The 16,899-nt window shown below is 41.7% G+C and overlaps 2 long non-coding RNA genes across 5 annotated transcripts in view; both read left to right on the top strand.

Moving 5' to 3' along the window:
• Nucleotides 1-8,768, top strand: part of LOC110129994 (uncharacterized) — a 146,167-nt gene extending 137,399 nt beyond the window's left edge. For all 3 annotated transcript variants that reach the window (XR_011489497.1, XR_002311683.2, XR_011489496.1), the window contains exons 6-8: nt 1,776-1,915; nt 4,460-4,695; nt 8,686-8,768. This is a non-coding gene — a long non-coding RNA (uncharacterized lncRNA). The remainder of the gene's footprint in view (nt 1-1,775; nt 1,916-4,459; nt 4,696-8,685) is intronic.
• A 3,784-nt stretch (nt 8,769-12,552) lies between these two features.
• On the top strand, nt 12,553-16,658 carry LOC139036495 (uncharacterized). 2 transcript variants are annotated; one of them, XR_011489257.1, is made up of 3 exons: nt 12,553-13,081; nt 14,050-14,242; nt 16,053-16,658. It is a non-coding gene; the product is annotated as an uncharacterized lncRNA (long non-coding RNA). The 2 variants fall into 2 exon arrangements; XR_011489256.1 differs by having other exon boundaries at nt 14,050-16,658.
• Nucleotides 16,659-16,899: the final 241 nt, after the last annotated feature.

Here is a 16,899-nt window from a genome sequence, read left to right as displayed (position 1 = left end):
TGTGCATATGTGTGTTTCTATTAAGATGCTATATGTTTCTGTTAAAACGTGTGTATGTGTGTATTAATTGCTCGGTTGTGTCCACACTTAGCAATTCCATGGACTGTAGCTTGCAAGGCTCCTCTGTCCATGGGATTCTCCAGGTAAGAATATTGGAGTGGGTAGCCATTGCCTTCTCCAAGGGATCTTCCAGATCCAGGGATTGATACTGGGTCTCCTGAATTGCAGGCAGATTCTTTACCCTCTGAGCCACAAGGGAAGCTCTAATATGTATATGAACCATACAATTTATGTTTTGAAAAAAGAGCATTGAAATATATATATTTTCAAGGGTGAAACAGATCACCAGCCCAGGTTGGATGCATGAGACAAGTGCTTGGGGCTGGTGCACTGGGAAGACCCAGAGGGATGGGGTGGGGAGGGAGGTGGAAGGGAGGATCGGGATGGGGAATACATGTAAATCCATGGCTGATTCATGTTAATGTATGGCAAAAACCACTACAATATTGTAAAGTAATTAGCCTCCAACTAATAAAAATAAATGGAAAAAATATTAAAACATTTATTCTGAGGGAATTTTAAAAAAATCCAACAAAATAAATATCATTGGAGGTATAGCTTCAAGAAAGATCATCACTGGAAATTATGATGCAATTATTAGTTAATTAAACCAAATAATACATACTTCACCATTGAAACATGAAAGGTATTTTTCATTGATTTCTCTTTTGAGAAAAATGACAAAGATATTCAAATAAATTTAAAAGTGTCAAGTTTCAGATAACTTTGCTTTGGAATGGATGTTTTGTGATGTTTTCCAGATCAGTAATCTTCAAATGTTTTTCATTGCTATATTCTGTTATTTTGAAAACTGTAACCTCATAATCCTTATTAAACCAACATATAAAATGAGTTTAAATAATTGCAAGAGAAGTAAATTTCAGTAAGCTGTAACATGGGCAGATAAAAATGAAATGATTCAATTACTATTCCATGTGGTCAGTGATTTGACACTGACCACCATCCATTGGAGAAGGAAATGGCAATCCACTCCAGTATTCTTGCCTGGAGACTTCCATGGACAGAAGAGTCTGGTGGGCTACAGTCCAAGGGGTCACAAAGAGTCAGACACGACTGTGTGACTAATACTAACACTATCCATTAAAACAAAATACACAATTGTCTAACTGTAGGAATTAGACATTATTCTTACAGTATGGTTTGAGCAGTACCTTGGCAATGATTGTTTGGATTTCTCTGGGGTTTGCTAACCAACCCCATGATTCATCTTTGCTGTTTCCCTCATGATGATGAAATGGCTGCAAAATTCCCAAGAATTGAGTTTGCATCCCATACTGCTTCCAGAGGAAGAGAAAGAACTTCTCTCCGAGGGGTCCTAAATAGCACCTGAGAAACACAACTCACCGGGGGATAGAATGCTGCCCAATCATCAAGGGTCTAGCTACACATACTACCCCTTGAGTGAGAAATACACATCCTGTTTATTCTGTCATCATTTAGGGGTTCTTAGGAGGTCAAACTCTGGGAGATAGTGGAGAACAAAGGAGCCTGGCAGGCTGCGTCCACAGGGCTGCAGAGTCAGACACAACTTAGCCACTGAACAAAACAACAATGAAGGCAAAACATAACTCAAATCTTAATTGTAACCTAAAAATGCAGGAAATCAGATTATTGTATCCTGTTTCATAAGGTGACAGCTTCAAGATGCTAATAACAGATTGCAAGGACAGACGTTAATATTTTTGTCTTTTTAGCTCACAGCCACGACTCTGGAGTCTACCGCAGTGCCTGACATGCAGTGGATTCAGTCTGATGAGCTGCTGAAACAAGCGATGAAGAACATCAACTGAGTGATAAGGAACAGCTTCGAGTGAGGACAGGAGCAGCACCTCTGGTAGGAGTTGTTGACTGTTGACGGCCGTCAGCCAGTTGAGAGCTGTGACCCAAGACACACCAAGTGTTAGTCACTCCGGGCTTGTCATCCGTGTTGATTCCATTGACCCCACTTCCCAGCACTCACCTCCCACCTTCTCCCTCCCAAAGCCCTCCCTGCATCTAATCTTCGTGGGGCCATGTGGCTCGGCACTTCTTCTCCTGTAGTGGAAGGAACTGACTGTATGTGTGGAGACACGGCCATCAGTGCCAAGAAATTCTATTTCTGTTCCCCTCCACTCATCAGGAGGAATCACCAACAGCTGTAGCACCACGTCAGCACTTTCTAGACAACACAACTAGTTAGTGTCCGCTGATGAGGTCATGTTGATTTGCTGCTGTTTTGTAAATAAATTATTGAGACATTTATACTCATAGAAATACATTGGTTGAGAGTATATCAGTGATCAAAGAGATCTGGGATTCTTTGCACCATAAACAATATGTTTCTTTCTCATCTTAATTTTAAAATGTGAAGCCTTTGGTTTTAAAGAAAATGAAGAAATAGGGAAAGTTTAAAACACACTCAAAGGAAAAGCAATGCATTGTCCAGATGAACAGGGAAAAAGAGACAAAAAGTGAAATTTTCATCTTTTGATTACCGTCATGGAACACTGATTGTGAACAAGGACACGTTTGATTTCAGAACTGAAACCCATCCTGGTGTGAGGATGTGACAGTTAAATTCTATTTTTAAGAATGAAAAACTAGCAAATCTGTTCCCAAGGTTTTTTGTCTCAGAGACAGAAATTTCTGTTATTCTCCAAATCAAGTTCAGTCTTTTCTTTCGTGTCTGAATTCTGATCAACCAGTTTGATCCTGTTTTCCCCACATCACAACATCTATAATCAGGCACTTTGCTTGGAGGAACCTCCTCTCCCAGGCAGGGTGTGTGGTCCTGCAGAGGGTTTGCTCTGACGCTCTTCTGCTCGGGCCTTCATCTCGGCTGGATCTCCCCATACCTGCGGCCACTGCACATCCCAGCAGGAAGGTAGAGGAAGTTGAACTTTGATGATTTAATGGGTCTGGTGTCTACAGCTCTGCCAGGGTCCTGTGACACCACCTGTCACTTATCAGGCCTGGGATGATGGAAAAGCTCCAGTTGGCAGAGGGAGCGAGGTTGGGCTGGGCACACACTCACACCAAGTGTGTTGAGCCACCATAACCAACACTACCAGTGGGGCGGCTTCAACAACAGGAACTTATTTCTCATAGTCCTGGAGGAAGGTGAGGACAGGCTCTTTTCTCTGAGGCCTCTCTCCTGGGCACGTCGACAGCTTCTCCCCGTGTCCTTATGTGAGCCTTCCTCTGTGTCTGAGCCTTTCTTCTTCTAAGGACACCAGTCAGATATGGCCAGGGCCACCTTGATGACCTCATTCTTATTTAATCACCTCTTTACACTGGGGGAGGGGGCGGGGGATGAGTTTATAGAGTTTTTAATTGAGATATAGCTTATGTACAATATTATGTAAGTGTAAGGTGTACAGCATAGTGATTCACAACTTTTAAAGATCATACTTTTCATAGTAATTATAAAATACCAGGTATACTGTATAATATATCCTGTTGCTTATCTATTTTATACATAGTAGTTTGTATAATCCCCTACCTCCATCTTGCCCCCGCCATCTCCCCTCTCCCCACTGATAACCACTAGTGTGTTCTCTATATCTATGAGTCTGTTTCTTCTTCTATTACATTGACTAATTTGTTTTATTTTTTTAGATCGCACATTATAAGTGAGAAATACCATATTTTTCTTTCTCTGATTTATTTCACTAAGCAAAATAATAAGTCCATCTATATTATTGCAAATGGCAAAATTTCATTCTTTCCTATGGCTGAGCAGTTTTATGTATATTTATACATAATATATATGGGGTTTTTCTTGTGGCTCAGCTGGTAAAGAATCTACCTGCAATGCAGGAGACCTGGGTTCCATCCCTGGGTTGGAAAGATCCCCTGAAGAAGGGAAAGGCTACCCACTCCAGTACTCTGGCTGTGGAATTCCATGGGCTGTATAGTCCATGGGGGGTTGCAAAGAGTTGAACATGACTAAGCGACTTTCACTTTCGGTGGTTTTATATATATATATATATATATATATATGATGGATGGAGAAGATGTGACTATATATATACATAGTTGTTTAGTCGCTAAGTTGTGTCTGGCTCTTTGCAACTCCATGGACTATAGCCCACTCTGTGCCTCTGTTTCTGGGATTTCTCACGCAAGAATACTGGAGTGGGTTACCGTTTCCTTCTCCAGGGCATATTCTGGATCTAGGAACTGAGCCCACGTCTCCTGCATCTCCTGCCTTGGCAGGCAATAGAAAACATTCATCAGCTGGTGGACACTTCTTTTGCTACCATGTCTGGGCTGTTGTTAACACTACTGCTATGAACACTGAGGTGTGTGCAAACACAATCACTTTATGAAGCAAACAAGAATAGCCAGAAAGCCAGAATTACAAGTATAACTGCTTTCCTTTTTTTTTTTTGTCTAGGTCTCTACCTTTGATTTCATGCCTCTTTCTTAATTATGGGAGGTATAACTGGATAATTTATCTTTGGTGTCATATACTGTATTAACCATCTCTTCATTGCTTACGAGGCCTTATAACAATACAGCGTTTGGTTTTGGGGTGTAATGCATGTTCCCAGGATTCAGAGTTTGGAAGTAGAATTCAGCAGTGATGTGTCCTTCCTAGAAACTCTACAGTCCCGGGCATGACTTAGCCAGGTGAGTACACTGAAGTCCGCAAATTTGCCAAATCTAAACGGCCTGTGACAGCCACAATTGATTTATCATTGCTTTCATTAGAATGGTGTTTTAGACACATGAGTGATCAAGGTTGTTTGTGCTATCCTGCACTGTGAAAAATAATAAAGAAAAAGGTTGTTTTCAGTAGTTGGGAGGATGTTTTGAAAAGAAACCTTTAAATGTGCTTCACTATAAAGGATATTTTGGATACTGTGCTCCATGAGGAGAATTCCAGGTCTGCTTTGTTAAGGGTTGTAACCCAACCCATGGGAGACCAGCTGACCTGCAGTTGGACCTGCTCACCAAGGGTGCTGAAGGTGTCCTGGCAGGGAGCCGGGTGCTGTGTCCACACCAGGCCATCAGTCAGTCCGGCCTGATGAGGGGCTCGGGGTCTGCAGCTCTGGGATCAAGCCTCCAGAGAAGGCGGGAAGTTATTCCTGTGAGATTTGTAGGCTGCTGAGGCTCACATAATGATAAGGAAGGATATTTCATGTAACACTGGAATGGCAGGGCTGTGGGTGAGGAGCCCCCTGTAAAGGAATCGTGTTGGTCCTTTAGGAAGTCTGTGCAGGGTCTCCTTCCAAACCGCTGCTTCCTTTTTTTTTTTTTTTTAAATTTTCTTTTTTTTTTTCCCATTTATTTTTATTAGTTGGAGGCTAATTACTTTACATCATTACAGTAGTTTTTGTTATACATTGAAATGAATTAGCCATGGATTTACATGTATTCCCCATCCCAGTCCCCCCTCCCACCTCCCTCTCCACCCGATCCCTCTGGGTCTTCCCAGTGCACCAGGCCCGAGCACTTGTCTCATGTACCCAACCTAGGCTGGTGATCTGTTTCACCCTAGATAATATACATGTTTCAATGCTGTTCTCTTGAAACATCCCACCCTCGCCTTCTCCCAGAGTCCACAAGTCTGTTCTATACATCTGAGTCTCTTTTTCTGTTTTGCATATAGGGTTATCGTTACCATCTTTCTAAAGTCCATATATATGTGTTAGTATACTGTAATGGTCTTTATCTTTCTGGCTTACTTCACTCTGTATAATGGGCTCCAATTTCATCCATCTCATTAGAACTGATTCGAATGAATTCTTTTTAATGGCTGAGTAATATTCCATGGTGTATATGTACCACAGCTTCCTCATCCATTGGTCTGCTGATGGGCATCTAGGTTGCTTCCATGTCCTGGCTATTATAAACAGTGCTGCGATGAAGTGTCTCTTTCAGATCTGGTTTCCTTGGTGTGTATGCCCAGAAGTGGGATTGCTGGGTCATATGGCAGTTCTATTTCCAGCTTTTTAAGAAATCTCCACACTGTTTTCCATAGTGGCTGTACTAATTTGCATTCCCACCAACAGTGTAAGAGGGTTCCCTTTTCTCCACACCCTCTCCAGCATTTATTGCTTGTAGACTTTTGGATAGCAGCCATCCTGACTGGCGTATAATGGTACCTCATTGTGGTTTTGATTTGCATTTCTCTGATAGTGAGTGATGTTTCTTTCCATGTGTTTGTTAGCCATCTGTATGTCTTCCTTGGAGAAATGTCTGTTGAGTTCTTTGGCCCATTTTTTGATTGGGTCATTTATTTTTCTGGAGTTCAGCTGGAGGAGTTGCTTGTATATTTTTGAGATTAATCCTTTGTCTGTTGCTTCGTTTGCTATTATTTTCTCCCAATCTGAGGGCTGTTTTTTCACCTTGCTTATAGTTTCCTTTGTTGTGCAAAAGCTTTTAAGTTTCATTAGGTCCCATTTGTTTATTTTTGCTTTTATTTCTGAAATTCTGGGATGTGGGTCATAGAGGATCCTGCTGTGATTTATGTCGGAGAGTGTTTTGCCTATGTTCTCCTCTAGGAGTTTGATAGTTTCTGGTCTTACATTTAGATCTTTAATCCATTTTGAGTTTATTTTTGTGTATGGTGTTAGAAAGTGTTCTAGTTTCATTCTTTTACAGGTGGTTGACCAGTTTTCCCATCACCACTTGTTAAAGAGGTTATCTTTTTTCCATTGTATATCCTTGCCTCCTTTGTCGAAGATAAGGTGACCATAGGTTCGTGGATTTATCTCTGGGCTTTCTATTCTGTTCCATTGATCTATATTTCTGTCTTTGTGCCAGTACCATACTGTCTTGATGACTGTGGCTTTGTAGTAGAGTCTGAAGTCAGGCAGATTGATTCCTCCAGTTCCATTCTTCTTTCTCAGGATTACTTTGGCTATTCGAGGTTTTTTGTATTTCCATACAAATAGTGAAATTATTTGTTCTAGTTCTGTGAAAAATACCATTGGTAGTTTGATAGGGATTGCACTGAATCTATAGATTACTTTGGGTAGTATAGCCATTTTGACAATATTGATTCTTCCAATCCATGAACACGGTATATTTCTCCATCTGTTTGTGTCCTCTTTGATTTCTTTCATCAGTGTTTTATAGTTTTCTATGTATAGGTCTTTTGTTTCTTTAGGTAGATATACTCCTAAGTATTTTATTCTTTTTGTTGCAATGGTGAATGGTATCATTTCCTTAATTTCTCTTTCTGTTTTCTCATTGTTAGTGTATAGGAATGCAAGAGATTTCTGTGTGTTAATTTTATATCCTGCAACTTTACTGTATTCATTGATTAGCTCTAGTAATTTTCTGGTAGAGTCTTTAGGGTTTTCTATAGTCTTGAGTGTAGCCCCCCAAAGCTGACTCAAAGTCATTGGTTTTTTTTGAAAACAGGGAGAACCATGTATTCCAAGCCCCATAGATACCTTCACTATTCCTCAGATCACCAAGTCCTGTTATTTCCCCTCAACTTTTTCTAGGTGTGTCTTTTTAGGAGAGGTTGCGACCATCACCCCAGAATCTCTGCGACAGTCTCACAGACGAATGGCCAGACCATTCTCCCCCATTTCCCCCCATTCTGTGCACTACAGCCAGATTAACCTTCCTCAAAGGTTACTTTCATCTGTCTCCTTGCTCATTCATTTTCCATCACCATACGTATCGCAAGGCACCAGGTCCCACCGCCACCCCCACTGCCTCACGAGGTCCTCCAGGGACCGACCCTGATGCTCACCTGCCATGGTCCAGGGCCAGCTAACGGTCTGTCTCCTCTTATCATGGGAGGGTTCTGACCAGCGGAAGCACCTCCCCCAGAAGTTCTCCTTGATTGTGCCAGCTCTCAGGGGTGTTCTTCACTCAGAAACCCACCGTCATTCATTCCCTGATTATCCCGCCTTTTCCAGTTGTTCCACAGTGGTTGATCCCACTGCCTTACTTGGATGAGAAACTCTTGGAAGACAAGGACCACTGCATTAAGCTACTTCAGCATCAGTGATAGGAACAGAAAACAAATCACCAAAATATATGAAGCTAACAAAAAAGAGGCATTCCGAAAGCATTTGGTGTGACACGTAGAAATGATATCTAATCATTATTTGTTTGATTGTCTCAGTAACCTGAAACATTCCAAATTCAATAACTGGGAGAAAAAAAAAAAAGAAATGTCCATTTAACAGACTTAAGATTTCCGTGGCTGTAGTGGTAACAGGGTATGGTGTTATGCTTTCCTGATAGCTCAGTTGGTAAAGAATCAGCCTGCAATGCAGGAGACCCTGGTTCAATTTCTGGGTCAGGAAGATCTGCTGGATCTTTGGATAGGCTACCCACTCTAGTATTCTGACCTGGAGAATTCCATGGACTGTATAGTCCATGGGGTCACAAAGAGTTGGACGTGACTGAGAGACTTTCACTTTCACTTTCAGCAGGTGTTTAGGGACAGAGATGAGCCACTAGTTAGGCTGAAAGACAAGCTTTATCCCATCACATGGCTTATTAAACAGCTGTCAGTCAACAGTAAAGATGGCTCATGGCTTGTCATTCACAGCAAAGAGGAAGACACATTCTCTCTTATTTTCAGATGCCAGGGTCTAATGATGAGAACAATGGCATTTAACTTGACAGAAATCTTACTTTACTTTCTAGTGATTAGGAACATTTGACCTGGTATTAACAGAGCAACATTTATGAAGTCCTGTTTTCATGGTTTGGAGCATCTCTGATGGGCCGGGTAAGACCTGTGTGTTTATTTTGGCCTCATCTATCTGTCTGCTCTTTTTAAAGGTTTTGCAGGAAAGCATGAGGGGCTTTAGAAATGAACAGCTCAAACATTCAAGCTGGAAAGTGCATGCTTGGGGTTTTCCGGGTGGTTAAGAGCTGGACAGGTGGAGAGAGGGGCTGGAAGGGGAAGCCTATGGACAAAGGAGGATGGGCTAGTGTCCTCAGGGGTCGTTTGTCGGGGTGGGAAGGTTTCAGACACCAGTGGGGACTTCCCTGCATAGTCGGTGAAGCTGATTGGAGAGTGGCAAATGATGACAGCAATTCACGTGGTCAGCAGTTTAGTTATGCCGCTCCATCCGTACTAATCCTTCACTTGGTGGTGAGGACTTTGCTTTGGGCCTGACTCTGTGATGGCGCAAATCCATTACCCTGGTGCTGATCCCCAGAGGCTGCACGTGTATGGTTCCTCGGCGGCCCAGCAGAAGCAAGCAGGTTCTGGGTTCCTGTATCTTTGGGAAGGCAAAAGGTTTTGTTGTCAGTCTTGTGTGAGCTAGATTTGTATCCATTACTTGCTTCTCTTAAAAAAAAAAATTTTTTTTTTCCAGTTGAAGGATAATTGCTTTACAGAATTTTGTTGTTCTCTGTCAAACATCAACATGAATGAGCCATAGGTGTATATATGTCCCCTCTGCTTCTCTTTAACGGGATGTGTGACATGGGAGGCAGAGCATCACAGCATGATTTTGGCCTCATCACCAACAAATACTTGTAAAATCACAAAGTGTAACACTGTGGAAAGTTAAGGCAGATGGCCTTGTGATGTAATCCACAAACACACACCTTATATGCTGAAGAGTCTTGCAGGGGAACGTTATCATTCAAGTAACATTTTGCCTTTGAACAGTCCTGACCATGCTCCAAGTCTTTGCACAGTCTCATCTGGTAATGGTCATCCTTTTTATTTTTTTTCATTTATTTTTATTAGTTGGAGGCTAATTACTTTACAATATTGTAGTGGTTTTTGTCATACATTGACATGAATCAGCCATGGATTCACATGTATTCCCCATCCCGATCCCCCCTCCCACCTCCCTCTCTACCCGATCCCTCTGGGTCTTCCCAGTGCACCAGGCCCGAGCACTTGTCTCATGCATCCAACCTGGGCTGGTGATCTGTTTCACCCTAGATAATATACATGTTTCGATGCCATTCTCTTGAAACATCCCACCCTCGCCTTCTCCCACAGAGTCCAAAATTCTGTTCTGTACATCTGTGTCTCTTTTTCCATTTTGCATATAGGGTTATCATTACCATCTTCCTAAATTCCATATATATGTGTTAGTATGCTGTAATGGTCTTTATCTTTCTGGCTTACTTCACTCTGTATAATGGGCTCCAGTTTCACCCATCTCATTAGAACTGATTCAAATGAATTCTTTTTAATGGCTGAGTAATATTCCATGGTGTATATGTACCACAGCTTTCTTATCCATTCATCTGCTGATGGGCATCTAGGTTGCTTCCATGTCCTGGCTATTATAAACAGTGCTGCGATGAACATTGGGGTGCACGTGTCTCTTTCAGATCTGGTTTCCTCGGTGTGTATGCCCAGAAGTGGGATTGCTGGGTCATATGGCAGTTCTATTTCCAGTTTTTAAAGAAATCTCCACACTGTTCTCCATAGTGACTGTACTAGTTTGCATTCCCACCAACAGTGTAAGAGGGTTCCCTTTTCTCCACACCCTCTTCAGCATTTATTATTTGTAGACTTTTGGATAGCAGCCATCCTGACTGGTGTGTAATGGTACCTCATTGTGGTTTTGATTTGCATTTCTCTGATGATGAGTGATGTTGAGCATCTTTTCATGTGTTTTTTGCCATCTGTATGTCTTCCTTGGAGAAATGTCTGTTTAGTTCTTTGGCCCATTTTTTGATTGGGTCATTTATTTTTCTGGAATTGAGCTACAGGAGTTGCTTGTATGTTTTTGAGATTAATCCTTTGTCTGTTGCTTCATTTGCTATTATTTTCTCCCAATCTGAGGGCTGTCTTTTCACCTTGCTTATAGTTTCCTTTGTTGTGCAAAAGCTTTTAAGTTTCATTAGGTCCCATTTATTTATTTTTGCTTTTATTTCTAAAATTCTGGGATGTGGGTCATAGAGGATCCTGCTGTGATTTATGTCGGAGAGTGTTTTGCCTATGTTCTCCTCTGGGAGTTTTATAGTTTCTGGTCTTACATTTAGATCTTTAATCCATTTTGAGTTTATTTTTGTGTATGGTGTTAGAAAGTGTTCTAGTTTCATTCTTTTACAAGTGGTTGACCAGTTTTCCCAGCACGACTTGTTAAAGAGGTTGTCTTTTTTCCATTGTATATCCTTGCCTCCTTTGTCGAAGATAAGGTGACCATAGGTTCGTGGATTTATCTCTGGACTTTCTATTCTGTTCCATTGATCTATATTTCTGTCTTTGTGCCAGTACCATACTGTCTTGATGACTGTGGCTTTGTAGTAGAGTCTGAAGTCAGGCAGGTTGATTCCTCCAGTTCCATTCTTCTTTCTCAAGATTATTTTGGCTATTCAGGGTTTTTTGTATTTCCATACAAATAGTGAAATTATTTGTTCTAGTTCTGTGAAAAATACTCTTGGTAGCTTAATAGGGATTGCATTGAATCTACAGATTGCTTTGGGTAGTATAGCCATTTTGACAATATTGATTCTTCCAATCCATGAACACGGTATGTTTCTCCATCTGTTTGTGTCCTCTTTGATTTCTTTCATCAGTGTTTTATAGTTCTCTATGTATAGGTCTTTTGTTTCTTTAGGTAGATATACTCCTAAGTATTTTATTCTTTTCATTGCAATGATGAATGGCATTGTTTCCTTAATTTTTCTTTCTGTTTTCTCATTGTTAGTGTATGGGAATGCAAGGGATTTCTGTGTGTTAATTTTATATCCTGCAACTTTACTATACTCATTGATTAGCTCTAGTAGTTTTCTGGTAGAGTCTTTAGGGTTTTCTATGTAGAGGATCATGTCATCTGCAAACAGCGAGAGTTTCACTTCTTTTGCTATCTGGATTCCTTTTACTTCTTTTTCTGCTCTGATTGCTGTGGCCAAAACTTCCAAAACCATGTTGAATAGTAGTGGTGAGAGTGGGCACCCTTGTCTTATTCCTGATTTTAGGGGAAATGCTTTCAATTTTTCACCATTGAGGGTAATACTTGCTATAGGTTTGTCATATATAGCTTTTATTATGTTGAGGTATGTTGCTTCTATTCCTGCTTTCTGGAGAGTTTTAATCATAAATGGATGTTGAATTTTGTCAAAGGCTTTTTCTGCATCTATTGAGATAATCATATGGTTTTTATCTTTCAATTTGTTAATGTGGTGTATTACATTGATTGATTTGTAGATATTAAAAAATCCTTATATTCCTGAGATAAAGCCCACTTGGTCATGGTGTGTGATTTTTTTAATATGTTGTTGGATTCTGGTCATCCTTTTAAAAATTTTATTTATTTATTTAAGGCTGTGCTGGGTCTTCATTGCTGCAAGCAGGGGCTACTCTCTAGTTGCAGTGCACAGGCTTCTCACCGTACAGGTTTCTCTTGTTTTGGTGCACACGCTCTCAGGCACATGGGCTTCAGTAGTTAAGGCTCTCAGGCTCTAGAGCAGGGGCTCAGTAGTTGTGGCCCATGGGTTAGTTGCTCCATAGTATGTGGGATATTCCCAAACCCATGTCTGCTTCATTGGCAGGCAGACTCTTTACCACTAAACTACTAGGAAAGCCCCATGGTCATAATTTAAAGGCAACCTCTAATTATTACTCCCATGTTACAGATGGGAAGGCTGAGGCTGGGAGCTGTTTACGAACATACAACAGCTAACACTTCCTGAGCTGTTATTATGTTCCAGGCTTTGTTCTGCTCACTCATGAGTATCAACTAATTTCATCCTCAGTCAAACCTGGGAAGTAGGGACTAGTATTATTTTCATTCTACAGATGAAGCAGTGAAGCACAGAGAAGTTAAACAAGTTGTCCAAGGTCACACAGCTAACGACTGGAACCTGGTTATTCTTCAGCTCCTCTGATCCTAACTGCTCTGCTGAACTGTGTTTGTCATTACATGCCACTACCTGCGGCTGCATTGCACTTGTATGTTGACACATCTGCATATCTTTACAGAGTTTGGGCTGCTTCTTGACTGAAATCGTTTATTTCATTCACATCTTTAAAAATCCTGGTGCCCACACAGCTCTGTGTCCTGGCGTGGAGCTGATGTTCAGAACATGTTTGCTTGAGAATTCTCAAGGCTCCTGGATGGTAAGTATTCATGCTCCCATTTGAAATCAGACTTCTGACTCTTCTTTGAAATGTGGTTTCATGGTTTTCTTTTTGTCAAAAATAGGTCAACTTGTTTTCTGAATGATACATTCTTTGTTGTCCCAATTCCAACTGGGAGTATGGATTAGACGACTAGAATGTTCAAGAATAGCCAAGACAAGGAAGCAACCTAAGTGTCCATCAGCATACTAATGGATAATAAAGATGTGGTATATATACACAGTGGAATATTGCTCAGTTGTAAAAAAAGAATGAAATAATGCTGTTTGCATCAATGTGGACGGACTTACAGGGTATTAAGCTAAGTGAACCAGGTCAGGCAAAGAAAGGCAAAAGACTGTATGATATCACTTATATGTGCAATCTAAAAAGATACAACTAACGAAGCAGTAGCAGACTCATAGAGAACATACTGTACCAGGGTAATATAGGGGTAAGAGAGTAAGAGGTACAAACTACTATGTATAGAATAAATAAGCTACAAGGACATATTGTACAGCACAGGGTATTTAACTAATGTTTGATAATTACTATAAATGGAATACGATCTTTAAAAATTGTGAATCACTGTTTTGTACACCTGAAACTTACATGATATTGTATATCAACTATACTTCAACTTAAAAAAAAAGAGAGAGTACTCTGACCACAGGCATTCTCCTTGCTCCAAAGCCCTTCATTCTCGGGGCCACGTATGGAATGACTGAGTCCTCTCCCCTATCCATCCCCCAACTCCCAGCTCACATTCTGCAGCTTCTAAGCCTCAAAGAAGTTGAGGTTTCTAGGCTCCCTTAGGAATCCCTGAATGCTTTAAAAGGTTTCTAAATGTGTTAAAATGTTTTTATTGCTTAACCTATTTAAAAATTGATTGGTGAAGGCAGAAGTCAACAAAAAGTCTTCACAAACCAGAAGTTGCTTCACTTTGCATTTCCATTTCTCTCCCCTAGGTCTTTCCCTTCCCTGATGTTTCCAGTGTTCACAACAACGTCAACATCACCAGCATATAAACAGCTCTTTCCTGTTCCAAGAGCCAGAGAAGCAGTCCAGGAAAAAATGGATGGAGGCTATAAATAGGACAATTTCGGAACATGAATTCTGCAAGGCCAGTAATCATGTGAAATTTTCTTTCAATGACACTGGGTATGTTTCCCCAGCTTGGTTTTTCTTTCTTTCCCAGCAAATTGCTCCAATGTTGACATGCTCTCATCTGCAGAGTCTATGGCATAGCATTTCTACCCTCTTGAGACTTCCTTTCAATTATCCAGAGATCCTGGGGCTTACGTGGTCCCAACGGCCACCATCCTACTCCAAACATCAGGCAAAGAGAAGGAGAGCAGGGATGCAGGAGTCAGGCTTGCGCTCTGTAGATGGATGTGTTCATTGGTGGGAATGCCTCTCTTGGTCTGGGTACTGGACCACTGCCCTCAGGTCTGTAACCTTTGTGGTTCACAGTCATTGCTCGACACTAAAGGGGGTCACTAGGTGGCTCCCCGGTAGACTGTTCCAGCTTTGCCTACACCCTCCATGGGTATGAGCCCTTCCAGAGTCGTAAATCCATTCACCCCCAAGCTGTCTTCCACCATGAGTACGTTGTCTTTCCTTAGAACCATGGGTTGGAAGAACCTTCTCTGGGTCGCCTACAGGGCCCCAGCCTCCCCTTGAGTCCAGGGAACTTGCAGTCCTCTCAGTGCATCACAGTGGTTTGCTGTCTCCCACTTTCTGCAGCAACCTGGTGACTTAATTTCATAAATGTCACCTCACCACGTCTTTTATACTAGCAATCAAAACTAAATGCATTATCACAATAAAAAGATAATTTGGGGCTAAAAAATTAGCAAAGGTTGAAAAGCTGTGGGAAAGTAGATGTCCTCATGTGTTATTTGTGGGGGAGTACACTGTCATGATATTTTTGGGGGCAACTTGTCAGCCTGGACCCAAAATCTTAGCAATGTGGACCCTTTGAGTGTTCAGTTCCACTTTCTGGAATTTATCCAATAAGAGGTCACATTCACAAAAACTGAAAAGTAAGCATCATCATTACAGAAAAGACAGAAAGGAAGTAAGAACCATGAAGGGCTGTCAGTGGGAGACTGGTCAGATAAGTCCTGTTTTAGGTACACTGTGGATTACCAGGCGCCCATGAATGACGACGAGCTGATCCAGGTCTGTGTTTACATTTAGCAACATCCCGAGCATAGCACTGCTTGGCGGAAGGAGGTGATGAATCTCAGGGAGTCTGTCCTATTTCTGCAGCAAAACCACACACAGAGATGGGACCAGAGAGGGAGGTGTGGGAACGGCAAGAAGCCAGTATGCAGTTAGACAGGAACTCCTCTCCATTGTGGATTCATGTGGTTTCATGTGATTATGGTGCTTTAAAAACTGACTTCACATTTTTTAACGAAGATTACTTTTAATTTTTCATTGCCACTTGTGTGGTCGTGGTTCCTTATTGCTTGCCCTAGATAAAATTTTATGGACTCTTCCAATCGAATTTTCACGAAACCTCTTGAGGTGGGCATCACTGCAATCCCACCTATAAATAAAGAAAAGTGAATTGGAGTGATTTTCCAAGTTCGTAAAACTAGTGACCCCTGCAGCTATAATTTGACATGACCCTCTTGTCTACCCACAAATTATCCTTCATAATAAAAAAGTGGGATGATAACTATACACGCATGTATGCAGGTATATATATTTAAAAAGAAGAAGGTTATTCACTAATCTTCATGAGTATTGGACAGTATTTAAACTCTTTATTCATAGCATTTCAAAAACAAACACGTGCAGGGTGAAGCAAGGGGTTGCTGGGTTGTTTGCTTTTTGTTTTCCCTTCCTAGTGGCAGTCAAACGTGTCAGAGTTAATTCTCTGGTTATTAAAGATACAATAAAACTGAACAGTCTTCCCTTACAAGGAGTAAGCAACTCATTTCTGTTTTCTTGCTCACAGAAACTGTCTTTCCAAATATACCGATGAACGTTATTAAAAGATGACTTGCTACCCTTATGCCTGCATGGGTATAGGCTGCCTGTGCTGGGAAGGCAGGTGAGTCTGGGATGAAGGCCCTGTGGTCCCTGGGTCCCGCAGGTCCTGCCCAGAGGGAAGCATGGATTCGCTCTTCTGCAGAGCGTTTATGGTGAGAACCAGGTGTTTAGTGCCTCTCCAAGGACCCAGAAAACATTGGCAGATGCGGGGGGAAAAAATAAGTGCTTCCTGCTATTCATGGGCTTTCCCACTTCTTGAAAGAAATACTCCACATGCGTGTGCACACACCAACACACAGATGTGCACAAATATGATCTCATCTTCCTCCCAGGGATCAGAAGGGCCACAGCCCTCCCACCCCCATTTGTAATCAGGCCGGAAGTGCAAGACACACGGTTTCCTAATGATGGAGCTGGGATTAAAAACGAGGTTCACCTCCTGCCGGCTCATCACAGGGAGCCCTTCATGTGAAGGGCATGAGATGACCTCCAAACACAGCATTAAAATAGGGGCTGGACATGCTCAGGGATGGGAGCTGTCCTGAAACCATGGAGAGAGTTGCACAGGGACCCACTAGCCGGAGAGTGTGTGCAGAATGCCCCCAGCAGTGATCAATGGAGCACCGGAGAGAAAGGCCACCTGTCGACCCCATCAGCTGCCCCTTCTCATCCTCAGATGGTCATGACATGACTGGGACCCTGCCCAGAGACTGGTCATTTGAAAACTTGGTGTGTCCTATGTGAAAGAGCCTCAGACTTGTATGTGCTTCACACTTAGTTGTAAGATTCGAATCACCAGACACTAGAGCAAA

The sequence above is a fragment of the Odocoileus virginianus genome, chromosome 9 (assembly GCF_023699985.2).
Source record: "Odocoileus virginianus isolate 20LAN1187 ecotype Illinois chromosome 9, Ovbor_1.2, whole genome shotgun sequence".
In the NCBI taxonomy this organism is placed as follows: Eukaryota; Metazoa; Chordata; class Mammalia; order Artiodactyla; family Cervidae; genus Odocoileus; species Odocoileus virginianus.
Note: the sequence above shows the minus strand (reverse complement) of the source record. Positions and strands in the feature narration are given on the sequence as shown.